Source organism: Bombus pascuorum, chromosome 2 (assembly GCF_905332965.1).
Source record: "Bombus pascuorum chromosome 2, iyBomPasc1.1, whole genome shotgun sequence".
Taxonomy (NCBI): Eukaryota; Metazoa; Arthropoda; class Insecta; order Hymenoptera; family Apidae; genus Bombus; species Bombus pascuorum.
Window position 1 is genome coordinate 17,272,257 of NC_083489.1, and position 14,366 is coordinate 17,286,622.

The 14,366-nt window shown below is 42.3% G+C and overlaps 2 long non-coding RNA genes across 2 annotated transcripts; both read right to left on the bottom strand.

The window, feature by feature from the left end:
* Nucleotides 1-6,867: 6,867 nt before the first annotated feature.
* Nucleotides 6,868-9,607, bottom strand: LOC132916728 (uncharacterized). The gene is made up of 2 exons (XR_009660180.1): nt 7,481-9,607; nt 6,868-7,406 (listed from the first exon to the last, which is right to left on the bottom strand). It is a non-coding gene; the product is annotated as an uncharacterized LOC132916728 (long non-coding RNA).
* Nucleotides 9,608-13,255: 3,648 nt separating this feature from the next.
* On the bottom strand, nt 13,256-14,289 carry LOC132916723 (uncharacterized). The gene is made up of 2 exons (XR_009660175.1): nt 14,193-14,289; nt 13,256-14,066 (listed from the first exon to the last, which is right to left on the bottom strand). It is a non-coding gene; the product is annotated as an uncharacterized LOC132916723 (long non-coding RNA).
* Nucleotides 14,290-14,366: the final 77 nt, after the last annotated feature.

The window sequence follows — 14,366 nt, forward strand, 5'->3', positions numbered from 1 at the left end:
ATCAGTTAATTAAGTAATTGATTTGAAATACATTGGACGGTTGCAACAGCAAGCATTCTTATTATTTCTATTATCAATATACCAAATCTTCGTGCACCATACGCCACAATTGAAACGAAAGAAGAAATGAAAATGCTTTCGAAATCCTTGGATGGACATGCAAAAAAATATAATTATCGAAAACGTACTATGAGTTGCGCGATACGATGGTTCCTGATTTCCTACGATTATCGTTGCTCAAACATAAATCTCGTCCCCTTCCTCTTCCACGCTATTCAGGCTGTCAAAAAGTCCGTCTATCACTCGAATAATATTCAAACAACGCGTTATACAACACAAGATAAAAACACATATAACTATAGGAAAGGATTAATCTTACGTTTATTTTATCAACGATATCAAATAATTGCACGTCTCCGGCTAAATCGCAATATCCTTCTACGTAACATTTGTTTCTTCTTTTTTACGCTTTTTTAAATTTCGAAAACAAACTTAGCTTACTAGGAGGATTTTTCTTAGCTTCGTTTATTTCTATTGTTATTTACGTAGGTTGGAAACGTCTTTGTTAGGTGGAAAACCGAGCATCAAAATATTACATCTATGAATTAAACACCTCTCTACGTGTAATTATGTAATGTTAATTGCTTGTATCTTTTATCGCATCACGAGATTGGAAAATATTATCTTTCACGCAACTCACGCCCATATAATCCGCCAGTACATAAAGATAACGATATGAAAAACTTCAGAACTAGTTTCATCGTCTGCAATTTACCATGCACGTCTAGCGCTCGTTAAACGATAACATTCTCCATATTTTAAATTGAAAGCGATTTCAGAGTAGCTAAGATATCGTCAATCCTTTGATCTGCGTTTCACGGAATAAACGGGTCATAAAAGGCTGACCGAAAGCATAAGCAAAGAAACCGTGCAAAACCTTGAAAACCATGATTAATTACGCTTATTGCTAATAACTTGCGATTATTAATAACTGCACTTCTCCTAGCATCTTCGTAAGCCATTTAGTTTCCTGTACGCGTATAATACGAACGAAGAGCAGAGTATTGTAAGAGTAAGAGTACTGCAATTTTTCGATTGGCAACGATCTTACGATCGCACGACTCGATTACTCCAATTATGTTCGACCTATCGCAAGACAAATTTTTCCGCTTCTACATCTCGGTTATCGTTTCTTTTTCATTTTCTCTTCTATTATAACAAAGAGCAGTGCAGAAATAGTACGTGATAGTATTGCCTACGAAAGAGAGGAACAGAGGGGAAAAAAGAGGCAAGGAGATTGTCAGAGTTGACTATTTACAGACTCCGGACGCGAGTTCAACCTCTTTCTTCGATACTGACACGGCCATAAATAGCGAATGCCAGTATCTGGACCGGTCCTGTTTCGTATTACGGTACAGTCGATAAAAGGAAATCGCGACGCGGTTGAGATAACACGGACCCAGACGAAAATTTTAAGCGGAACGAGGTGAAAACAGAAACGAACAGAGATAAAAAAGGCAAAAGGCTGTTCGACAGTTTGTCGAATGCAGCACGTGGCACGGGGCACGTGCCTAAAGGTCGTTGCCCGCCTATACCGGATTTTGTTTGATCCCCACCTCTTCACCACCTCCTCGTCTCTCGCCTACGTTATGCTCTTTGCCTAGTTCTAGCTCGACTAGTACAATGCATATACAAAACACATATACCGATTAAAGATTTATCGAGCAAACATATATTATCACGTACTCGATGCTTCGCCTTTAATCCCATGCTTCTCTCTTTTTTCTCGCTCGCCTTTTATCCGCTTTTCGTGCCTCCGTTTAACGCGCTGAATTTCGCAATACGAATGCATTTTATATATAGAAACAACATCGAGAACTTACTTCCTGACACACTGTTCGATCGTCATCTGAACGAACATCGACATTTACGAAACAGAGATCGAGTCTTAGAGATAGAAAACAGGTGTTTGGTGACCAGTTTTAGAATTTTAGCGAGATTTTATAGGTCCTCGAGTTACCACCCATTGTCGTAAATTATCGTTTCGAAAGCGCTGCCACTGCGTTCGAACGCGAACGTTTCACGATTTTTCTTCCATACCATAACCAGTCGACCGAGTGAACGGACTACGTAGCAAGATGTTCGCTAACTTTTTTATACTTGCACGGATGTCATTACATAAGTGGATGTAATTTACAGCACGAATGATTTTTAATCTAATGCGAACCGCTGGCGAGTTACGCTAATTGTAAGCCCGTACACTGCAATCGCCGCGTAAACCACCCGCTATTAATAGGAACCAGCCGCACCTATTTATCTTGCATAGGAGAGTCAAGTGCAGCTGGCCAGCCAGCCGCTGTGCACGGCCGACAACCAACCCACTCGATTAACAATCGAGTACTAGAATTCTATCGTCGCTCCTTTTTACTATTCTCTTTCGTATCCTTTTTTTTCCTTTTTTTCATATAGTTTGCTCTTTTTCGAAGCTCTTGATCAAATCTTGCCGAGATGTTCGAAATAACATGGAAAGATTTTCATCGGATTTTGAAGCTGCATAGATATTATAGGAAACAAGTATCGATGTCTCGAATGTATAATGGTAAAGTAGGAAACGATGAAAATGATAATCGTAAAACGTTCTTTTCGTAGCTGACGCATATGTAAACCAATCGCATGCACGAATAAAACTACAACATTTGCTTTTATACTCATACACGTGTTCCGCGTGATAAGATAAAAGGTGACACATTCAAGAGCATGTGACGATCTATCTGGTACGAAATGTATGTATCTGTGAAAAAATTGATATCGGATTGCAAATGTTTAGAAACTCGCTTCTTCCTGGTAGCTTCAAAAGCTACCGGCAATATCTCATAATCCTCATAAAACGTATTCTTCTTCTCTGAAAATTCAACCTTAAGCATTCGGCACGCGAGATCCTATAATCTAAGTACGTAGTTCAGGCAGCACTGTGCTAGCACCATCTCTTGTTCCTTTTTTTCGCAATGCGACATTTAAGCTTCGACGTGTTGTTCGGTTGTCGCGTTCCGACTGCATTAACTTTCACGTAAAATCCCATGTGATCTAGATACGTGTACATATATACGCGTGTACTTACGTGAGACGAGGCGGCTGCGCGGCTCCAACAAAGAACACGTTTCCACGCCTATGCATCCGAACGGACATACGTACGTACCACGTGTCCTATCCTCGCGTGACTAGGTACTGGGAGCACGTGGCCCCCCACCACGCGTCCCTTGGGTCCGTCAGACGCTCACGAAAAAAAGACGGACGTAGATTACCGTGAGGGACAGAAAAGCCGACCTAGGGGGAGAGACACGTTCGAGGCCAAGGAAGAAAATTCGGGAAGAATGGGTGGCAACTTGACGAAATCGTAAAGAAGAAACTCGATGGAGAGGGGCGGAATTAGATAGCGAGGGTAGAGACGCGGAAGATGCAGAGGGTTGGCGAAGGGGAGGCTGAAGCGAATCGCGAAAAAGAATGGAATTTTTCAAGGCGGAAGAACACAGAATTCTATATAAGCTCGTTGGATTTGTTATATGTTGCATCTCAGGCAAATGTTCGAGTAAATCGGATGATCAATGAAAATTGGAATTTCGACAGAGAAGTGGAAATGTAACATTAAACGCGTTACCGCTATTACGCGATAATTACAAATGACGCTTTGGTTGCCAGAATAACGAAGATGAATGTATCTTCGTTCTCAGATTTGAAAACTTCCACTTATCATGGTAATGTCGCAACGAGACACAAAAATGTCGTATTTCATGTTACTGTCCAACCACATAACGAATACACGCTAACCAAGATAACGAGTATTCAAATAATTTAATAATCGAACTCTTCACGCTCCTACTCTAGCGTCTAAGCTAAGTACGTACGTACAAAGGTTGACAAATTTCTGATACGACAGCCGCACTGCGGAACACACTTTTTTTAGTCTTGGCTTTTCTTCAATCCGAGTGCCAGAAAATTAAACATTTATGTATTTAAAGATAGCATTTATGTATTTAAAAATATACAGACGATCTTGAAAAGAGAACACGATCTTGATATCTCCTTTGTCACACTGACCTCAGAACGGCCCAAATTATTCCACTTGAACGAATGAAATTTCAATAGAAAATTCCCATTTTTCCTATGCATCGTTTAACCCTAGAAATGATCGACCGAAGGACACGGAATATTTTATTAAGCGCAACGTGCAAGCTTTATTTTCATAATTGTTCGTACGCCAGCTTCTTTCAATAACGCCTAACTTTGACAGTGAGTACGTGACACAGGGGAATAGGTTCAGAGAGAAAGGACAGGCAACAGAAAGAACGGAGGATGGAGGTTGTCAAAAAAGGAAGGAAGGAATAGAAAGATGGGGTTGGAATAAAAGAGACTGAGGGGAGCACGAGAGAGAAAAGAACGAGTGCTCACTCAAGAAAGAGGAAGAGAGAGAGAAAGAGAGAGAGAAAGAGAGAGCACTAGAAGACGGAAGAAAAGGGGAGCAGAGCGAGAACAAAGTTGGTGGGGTCGATAGTTGGCCGAGTTGGCGAGAGAGCCGGTTGTGTAACAAAGGAACGAAGCAAGTAACAAGAGCCCCAAGGTTCATTCGTCGATTTACCTCGGCTTCCTCGAATGCGCGGCGTTCCGCTGATAAATCAGCAACGATCGTCACTTTCCAACTTGTATTTATTTGCGCGTGGTTCATTTCCAATCCACCGATAACGACGAGATCGTGCGACGAGCCATTCCGACCATCTGCTCGGTTACCCTTCTGTCTTTCACAACGATCATTTTACGCGTCAGAATATTGCAGTTAGAACGGGTCAATCGATATCATGCGCGATAACACGTCGTTTCATTCGACGAAACTGCATCCTTTCGCTTCTATAATATTCGTATTTTTTTGAAATTTTCGATTGGATTCGAAATTAACGATATTTTCAATACGACGTGTAACCTACCTAACCACGAACGAAGGGAACTACGATCGCGATCGTGAAACATTTTACGTTTTTAACAACGGTATGAATCATAACGCAATTGTCCATGGAAAGATGCAGTTTACCGTTTCGATAAGAACACGCCTTTCGCATCTTCTGGCTGTTTCCAGCACGAGTCAGTCCACGTGACTATTCCGCATCAGAATGCACTAACCAAACCTTCGCTATCTAAATCTTCTGAGCTTGGAACCGTCCGATTCTTAACCTCTTTTAAAGTAATGAACTTGTCAAAGTCGTAACGCGTACTTTCACGAACGATCGACTGTCGCGAGAGAGAAGAATCGAGGGAAATATTCGAAAGAAAGGAAGCAGTGGAAAGAAATCGTGGGAGACGGAGCTACGTTTCACAGTGAAATACTATTCTGAAGTGAAGTGTACCGAAGAAGAAGATTAAAACGTCGAGGGTGAAAGGGAACGCGAAAGAGGGAAAGCAGAAAGAAACAAAACACAAGAAAAAATTGCAAATGCAGGGAGAGGACGGAAGAAGAAAAAGGGGTGCGAAGCCAAGCAAAGGTTTACACGAGGCGTTGCTTACGTAAGTACGTACGCAGATAAGAATGTGCTTATCTGAAGAACGCTGGTATGCGAGCTACCTCTAACAACAGAAAAGTATGTGCGTTAAATCGGATCGGTACACCGCAACGCGACTTCACCGAACTTTATTGGCCGTTGTAAATGGCGAACCATTTCGAGCATTCCTCCCGCTCATAAGTGTATTTTTATTTGCGTTTCATCGTCAGTAATTCGTCGAAAATGTAAAATCTTCGAAAAAAATTAATTTGCAAAATATCTCAGATCCGTATTGGATATTCCCCCGAGTTATAGTTGCCTAATTCATCGGCCGAGACAATTTCCTTTCTCTAACATAGGTTATTCACAGAAGTTATACACACGATATATATTTGTCCATAACATTCGTACATCCTCCGCGTAGGTAGATCACAGCATGCATACGCAACGTACATATTTATCAGATGTATATAATTCCTAATTTGTTTTTCCTCGCATTTACTTCATCATAATTGCTTCATTGTGGAGACGATGTATTGTTATTAAAGAATCGTGTTGCGCAATAGCCACGCACGATGGCGTGTCCAGCGTTTATCAAGCGGAGGTCGCGAATTCTCCGCGTCCCTCGCGCTAATTATTTCCATAACGCGGCGAAAAGTGTCAGCAGAAATTACACAAACCCGGTCGTTTGTTGAAAAAATTTGGGTCACTGCAATCGTTTATTTCCCCGTTGAGAAAAATGAACGCCCAAGGTCTTTGTAAGTAACGGCAATCATCGCACTGAAATCCTCGATATATTTCTGCGAAACGCACACGCCAAAAATACATCTGACAAGAATGCGTCGCGATTCGGTCGAACACGAATAAACCAACACTCGATAATTTCCACGTATAAAAACGAAATTAAAATATAAGTGTTTGGTTGACATAGGCCACGATGCAACTACCCTCCCCTTCGTTCCCTACCACGAGATAGGTCGATCCAATTGGGGTTCGAATAGCCTAACGTGGTGTCCTCCCCTTTGAGTTCCCGTTGCGATCAATACCCACGATGCCAAAGCTAACGCGGACTACCGACTTCTCACACAGGTCTCATCGTGAAGCGTCACTGTCCTTGGCTATACAGCGAATCACGAAGTCTGCTCTCCCATCAACCGCGCGATACATACCAACTTGCCACAGAATGTGCTAGAATTCCTTGTAATCGCTGCGCGGTTATGCAATTTCGAAGAAAAAATGATCGTATCGATTAACGCAGCATTAATAATGCAAGTTACATATCCCATTCGGATCGAGTTTCATTGAAATTTCATATACGAAGAATCGAAAGACCTATAGCGAATTCTTATATATATGTAACGCCTTTATGTCCCAGAGGCGATCTATTTTTTGAACCTATAATGCGATAAAAGCTATCGAATATTTTAATTTAAACGAAAGCAGCTGCAGCGCGAATTCTTAATTGCATGAAAAACGTAGTTCGTTGTCGTGCAGTACCGTGCTTCCGCCGGCATATCCAGTACTTTATCTACATATATACATGCACGTAAATGTACACACTCGTAAGCACTACATATCCGTGAATGCTCGTATGTACGTGAATTTATACATACAGCTGCGCGTTGCGTCACTCTCCGCAATTTCGGATACCCGCTTACCTACTCGTAATCGCAACGAGGAAGAGGAAGCGAAACTCCATTCCCCCGATGACCTTTCTCTTTCTGTCGATTATCATCGAGCGTGCGCATATGCGTCCACGAACACGCAGGAACGCACGACACGCGTGCTGCTCATTCTCCTTGAAAGTTGCACAACGCGCCGCCTTACCATTGTCTCGACCTCGCACTGTATCGCTCGTCCATCCACAGAATCCTTTGCGTGCTTGATCAAAGAGCAAGATTATTGGAGCCTTAACCCTTCTCTCGAGAATCCACGCAGGTATATAATTTCCTTACCTCTATCGTGACACTTTCTTGAACCTTTTATCGCCGTGTTACGTAAGAGGAAATAAATTTTGTATACGACAGTCTTGCTAAAGAAACGATACTGCAAAGAAAGAATCGAATGTTTTACCGTACTATATCAGTCGCTGCTCTGTATGGTTAAAGTCCCTTTTTCAAACGAGTTAACGTATAAGAAGGTAGGAGCTTCCGGAAATAATTAATCGAAACAAATACATTCATGTGGTAAAAGCATAGTAGAGAACATTGGACGTGATAGATAGATGACGTGAAGCCGCTAGCTCATTTTGCAGAGTGCATAGAGTAGTGCGTGTGAGCAATAGTCACGCACACGGTGTATTCATAAGAGAGCGCGTCTTGGTGTTCCGCGCGAACACAGGCGCGCTCGGCGAACAAAGAAAAAGCCCTAGCGACCAGCAATGCGGCAACGGTGAGCGCCTGCGCGCCATGCTATGTGAGTCAAGGACGACACGTGCGCTTGAAACGACCTACTTATATCCCCGTTGCTTCGTGCGCGATCGGTTCGCGGCACGAACCTTCCCGAGCGTAGAAATAGGACGACCAAGTCGAGTTCCAATGTTCTACCGAGCCACCACCCCTTCCTCTTCCCTGTGCGCGCGAGTTTCGTTAATCGACTAACCGCTATTCGCATAGCACCGTTCTCTCGCATTTAATGTTTGGATAGTAAAGATCGACTCAATTTTTAACATGCTAATCTTCTCTTCTTTGCACTTGCTAACGTCAATTGGCAAATTTTTATTTTCTCCGATTTCTCGTGTTCTCGGATAATATGTGATCATCGACTTTTCCATTCGTATAACGATATTACGCTTTTATGTTTTTAAGTTTTGATCTGTTGTGTTTCAAACGAAGAGGAAAAACATTACATTATTTACATAATTCCAGTCGTTTTAAGGAATATCACGCGTTACGTAACATCAACGATCGTGTGTGCGTCTAATGGTTACGTAGATCTATGAAATTAGAATTACGCGATTAATGGTTTTACTTTTCGAATAAAAAAGGCGATGGATAATATACGTGATGAATGTGTAGGAGTTGAAATACCTGGAGAAACGAATCTTTGATGATCGGAGGCCATTACGGTGTGGCCTATATGCGAAACATGGAAGATCGATAGAAAAATGGGTCAAAGGTTCGACGATGTTTTCAGCGCAAGTAGTAATAGCAAAACGCGGTAACCTGGTTACTTTTGTTGGAACATCCTCGAACGAACACTGGTAAGGAAAAAAGATAAATTCGCATAGACGCTATTAGGCTAAATATTTTTCATGATTTTGCGCATAGCAAGAAAAGGGATTGGCTGACATCCATCCCCGTATTCACGTTTGAGAAGCGTATACTACTACGATGGCCTTTTGGACCTGTAGCATGGAGTCCAAAGGCGGCGGGTATAAAGACTGCCTTGATTCGTCGGTTTTCTTCCCATCGGCAGCATAAGTAGCGCGTTTCCGCGCGGCTTGTAGCCAGTTCCTGTTCGACCATCATACGACCGTAGCGAAGCGCGGGCGTGCGGAATCTTCCAATACATGCGCACGCAAAAATACGTCGGTGCCGTCTATACGTGTGCGTACAAAAGCTCGCAAGTAGTAATATACATGCACGTGTGTACATATACAAACATGTACAGCTGTGTGTGTTTGTGTATGTGTACGTGGATAGTCGTGTGTGCGGTGTCCTCGCTGAATATCGTTCGTGTAAGATCGAGAGTGGCCTCGTGTGCTTCCTACGTGTGTGTTGTGTGTCCCATGGATAGTGAACGCCGCGGGAATTCGTGGTGTGCAATCGACCAATGGCAGGCCAAGTAGCAACGGCTATGCACCAATCAGCGAACAGAAATGCTTGCGAATGCGCGCCTCAGTTACCACCGGATGCCGATCATAGTTGGTAGTGGGGATAAACTGAGAGTGCGGCACAGGCTACGCGCTCGAGCGCATCCTCGTTCGTCGCTGCTCGCCATCGGAGTCGGTCGTGTTTAACGCTCGAATCTTCTCTCCGGCAGTTTTCCGAACTCGAAGATAGAGACCTCTCGTCATTTGCCAGAGACTCGACGCTATCGTGGTGTTACCACGTTTGCCATCGATAACGACCACGGCATTGTTCCTTCGTCTTTGCTTCTCGTCGTCAGTTCGGATCAAACCGCGGTCTGTGCTACTTTGTCGGCCTTGGTTCTTTGAAATATAAAGCGTTATGCATCGTCGTGATAATAGAACTCGTGTCGCGTATCCGTTTGATTTTTGCTGTGCCGTGGCGTGGTCCGCAAATTGCGTGCGTGGCGTTTCACCGAGACCGAGCCTAACTGGAAACGAGCACCGAATTCCAAATGATCGACTGTGGAACCAAGTAACTGCCTTGGACCGTCACTGTGCACCACTTTATATCTTTTTTACTATTTATCTGTATAAGTGATCGCGCGATCTCTAAAGGTCAGTTATCGTGGTAATGCGCATTTGCATTCGACAAATGTTCTCCGGATATTTCGTTTAAAAATTCATTAACTAATAATTTAATTCATTATTTAATCCGCATTTCTATATTTCTTTGCTCGCGATTAGAATGATTTGCAGTTTTTCACTTTCGCATTTGTATTAAAAAAAATCAAATACGCCGTACGTAATTTACCGTATAAAACGTTTGAACGCGCGATTGTCCGATTAGATCCGTTCGTGTCCAATCGTTCTACATACATACATATATACATACACACTTATGTACGACGTGTGCAGTGAGCTCCAATAAATGCCAGCGCGGCACATGGAGGGTCCAACAGATCTCTAACAGATTTAATCGTGAGAGCCTCCGAAGAGAAATAAAAATATGGAACGATGCGAGAAGATATTACTGATTTGGTGAATATTGATCTGACGATCAGAAACTTATCTTTCGTGCATATGACAAAAAAGAAAAAAAGGAAACGTTCATACGTCGACGGTGCTCGTGTCCGTATTCCTCTGGTCTATCAGTGGGTAAAGATGGCGGTCTCGTCGTTCGGTTGGTTCGTCGGTTGAGTGGTGAGAGGGGCAACTGTGACGCAACCTAACGTCACGTGATCAAACCGTGGCTCTGCTCTCGCTGGGCCAGTGTGTGATCTAACGTTTGTTACGGCAGTTGGTGGAAGATAACGTCTGGAGAGTGCAGGGTAGACAAGAAGGAGTACTTTTTTTCAACGTTGCTCTCGATGGTTCGCCCGTTGCCGACGCAACAACACCTTGATCTTTTTCTCGGTCGCTAGGTCAGTGGGGGTGAGAAACTGGCTTGGCTCTCTGTGCTACGATAGTCAGTCTTTTTCTCTCTCCTATCGACCTCGCGACACATCTCTATCAACGTCAATCGAACACGCTCCACTTTTACAAGAAGATATCACGTTACTTTCTCCTTTCGTACCTTTATATACTTTTTAAGATTTCGGAAACGATACGGTATGCTGCAGGAAAAGGACGAAGATTCTGCATACGTGCGTGGGATTATTCATTGGTTTCGTGGGCTCAGCAGTGAAAACCGTGTTCCCCCAGCTGTAATGTACTTTGTTAAAGAGGCTCTGGGATCATGGAAAACACTGTGCGAGTACTGACCATTCTTCAAGCATATCGTCGTTCCTATCCATCGTTCTGTATTTTTTCAGTTGCGTGTATAGTCTAACGCAGCCACGAGCGTAAGCAAATTAGCCTTCCGCTCATTTGAAGCGTAAAGTACAGTGCACATCCGTCGGCCGGAAAATTTCATTCGTAAAATCGCGTTCATCCGTACGAAGGAGCGGGGAGGAGTCTATGATAATATTTTTCGACATTTCATTTTCGATTTCCATTCGTTCGAGCCGTTTCTTTAGTTCTTTTCGTTTGATTGACAATTTTGTAAAATATTGTAGCGCTTAAAATCACGCACGTTCTCTTAACGGTAGGATTTAGACGAATATGTGGTAAATCGAATGGTGGGTACACCTGCTTCGTCGAATTGTCTTACGTAGCAGCTGAGTAACGCGCTCTCGATCGTCGTTGCAAAGCCACTTTGTAATTGCTGTGCAATATCCCTGCCGTTAGAGCGCCGTTCACCTCGAGCCTTCTGTACTTTCTAAAACCGCTTACTTTCGTAACTTAGCAAACACCGTTGGCCTCGTATCGCGTACCGTATTGCTGCTGGTGATTATGGGCTTACATTTTTTCTTTCTTCGTAAAGCTCTGCGTTGTCATTTTTCATATACATAATAAGTGGATAAGAGCGTACCTTTTTTAACTCTTTATGGATGCTTTTTCGCAAGTTGATCAAGTTTATTGCTCCCTCGTACCGATTATTTCTTTTATTTTTGAGAAATTCGTTGGATGCATATTTTTAATGGTACGATGCAATAATTGTTTAAAAAGATTTCAAAGGTGCAGTTCTCGTATGAAAAATCATAGAAAATAGTTTGAACGTTTAATTGTCTTGCGTAGATAAACAAACATTTTGTTTCATTGCATTTTAAAATGAGTCATTTTCTTGAACGTTATGAAAGAAAAAAGTGTTGACGATGTTTTTATTGGATGAGTATTGTTTAGACGGCTATCGCATATCTTGTCACGATTTTCACGTAAAAAGAGTATGTATATACAAGCGAAAAATTTGGAAAGTTACCACTCCTTAGGAAGAACGAACAGGTAGGAGACGATGATGGAACGAACGAGATATACCGTGCGCGCACGTACATGCAAGGAGGAAAGGGAAGTGGGACTGGCTTGCCTTGTGCTACTTTGTACGCACGTACCGCTATCGAGATTGTAGTATCGATATGTATTTTGTACCGATCTCGTAATATTTACCAGATTTGTTCCTTCTTCCAGTACCATCAACATTGAATCATTGCTACTACCGAACAATGCGCATTATAAATCTTTAAATGTTTGCACTTGAACCTTCTTTCCTTCTTTTACAAAACGTTCAAAAAAACTTTTGCTCTCGTTCGATCACTCGGTTATTATCACTTTAGCATAACTCGAGCATGATTGGTTCGTTTCGGACATGGTAGCGGAAGGAGGTACATAATTTCATTGGTCGATTTCGGAGGGTCGTAAAAGGAACTGGGAAATGGCCTTGGGTGGCAAGAATCCTAAGCCGTAAGTATTGGTTAAAACCCATGCAAAAACACAAGTGGCGGGTGGTCAACAACCGCCATTTTATAGACGCCACCGCATTGCGGCCATCTTTTGTATAGTAACCGAAACGTTTCCATTTCCATTTGGGATTGCTCGATTGGCTCGAATTCCATTCACGCGCTATCTAATTTTACTCGTTGGCCTCGAATCCGCTTCGCCATGGCCTATAGCGTTGCTGTTCTACCTGAGTCCGAGGAAACAATTAAAGTCGTTCGAATAATTGAACTTCCCGATTTATTGCTATTTCTATTAATTTCTACAATTTTCAATCTCATAACGAGCATTTTTATTCACAAACCCGTAGTGCATCTCGATATTGGCAAAGTACCGAATTTGTCTAATATCATTCGCTTGTTATTAAATATAGCGATTCTACCGGAAGTAATACGACTGTATATACGCGTATGTAATTGCTTGTTTATATTTATATCTGTAGGCGTATACAGATTATTATTATAAGCAATACAATTTATGATAAATATATGTACATATATATGAACATGTAAAGTAAGATGTTCTATGCATGCACACGTAAGACAGAAAAGAGTTGTTTTTTGTAATAAAGCGTTAGTTTTATAAACTTGAATCTTCTGTGAGAATATTAAGAATAAACATATATATATATAATCAGAAAACTTTATTTGCTTCTTTTAAAAGACCACACCACTCTAATTCAATCTGCGGCTAACATTTTTTTATGTAACTCACGTATCAACATGGTAAAAGGTTATAAAGATTTCTAGAACGTTTATACCCTCGCCTTGATAATCTTGTTAACTGCTTCGGTAAAGGATTAAAGCTCTTTACGCGCATCAAATACATAATCCGAAACAATGCCGGCTAGTGACTTGGCTCGTCTTCTTCGGGTTTCGACTTAATCCGCTAAATACGAGTTCCGTCCTCGCTGCATCATCCGCACGTTCTATAACACCAGCGATGAAAATTCCACGCTACTCGTTATGTACGCCAACTGGCCTTAACTGCCACAATTTTTAGGCGAAACGTTTACGATAGTCGCACATCTGTTTATCTATATACATATGTGGAATATACATAAAAAGCACTCGTTCCATAGCGACATCGTCGAGGCGTCAGACTTCATTTTCTACTTTCCGTCGTTTGAAAATTCTCGTTGCCTGCGCCAATGTTGTGGATGACATCATTGCGAAACGGTTGAACGGCGGGGAAAGGGGCATCCGTAAAGATCGTGGATCATCACGAAGAGCGGGTAAAGACGGAGAGTGTGTTGCGTGGCGGACAGGAGGGGGGTCGAGAATGAAAAGGAAGACATGGCTAGCGATGGCCTCGAGACGCTTCGAATTTTTTCCGCCACACGGAACGGTACAAGTTCTCAATTAGTTTAAACAGCGACGTGTAGTAAATTTGAATAAACGTAGTGCGCAACCTTGGTAGAAAGTGATAAATCTATCGAGCTGTAACCACATGGAAAGAAATTATATAACGCGTCTCGTTCATTGTAATTCGTACGGTAAATTACGTTTATTCGTTCGTATATAAGTAGAAAGCGAAACATTTGTACAGTTCTCGATTGATCTTACGAATGATATCAGATACAAGTTGTTGGAGAAATTAAGAGGCAGAATCGAACGACCAACGCTAGATACACAGAAGTCCTGGGCGGCTAAAGAGCAAGTGGGAGGAACGGAGAATGGAAGAACAGCGAAGAGAGAACGACCGAGGTCTTTCTACGTAGAAAACTTACAGAGGGGGGA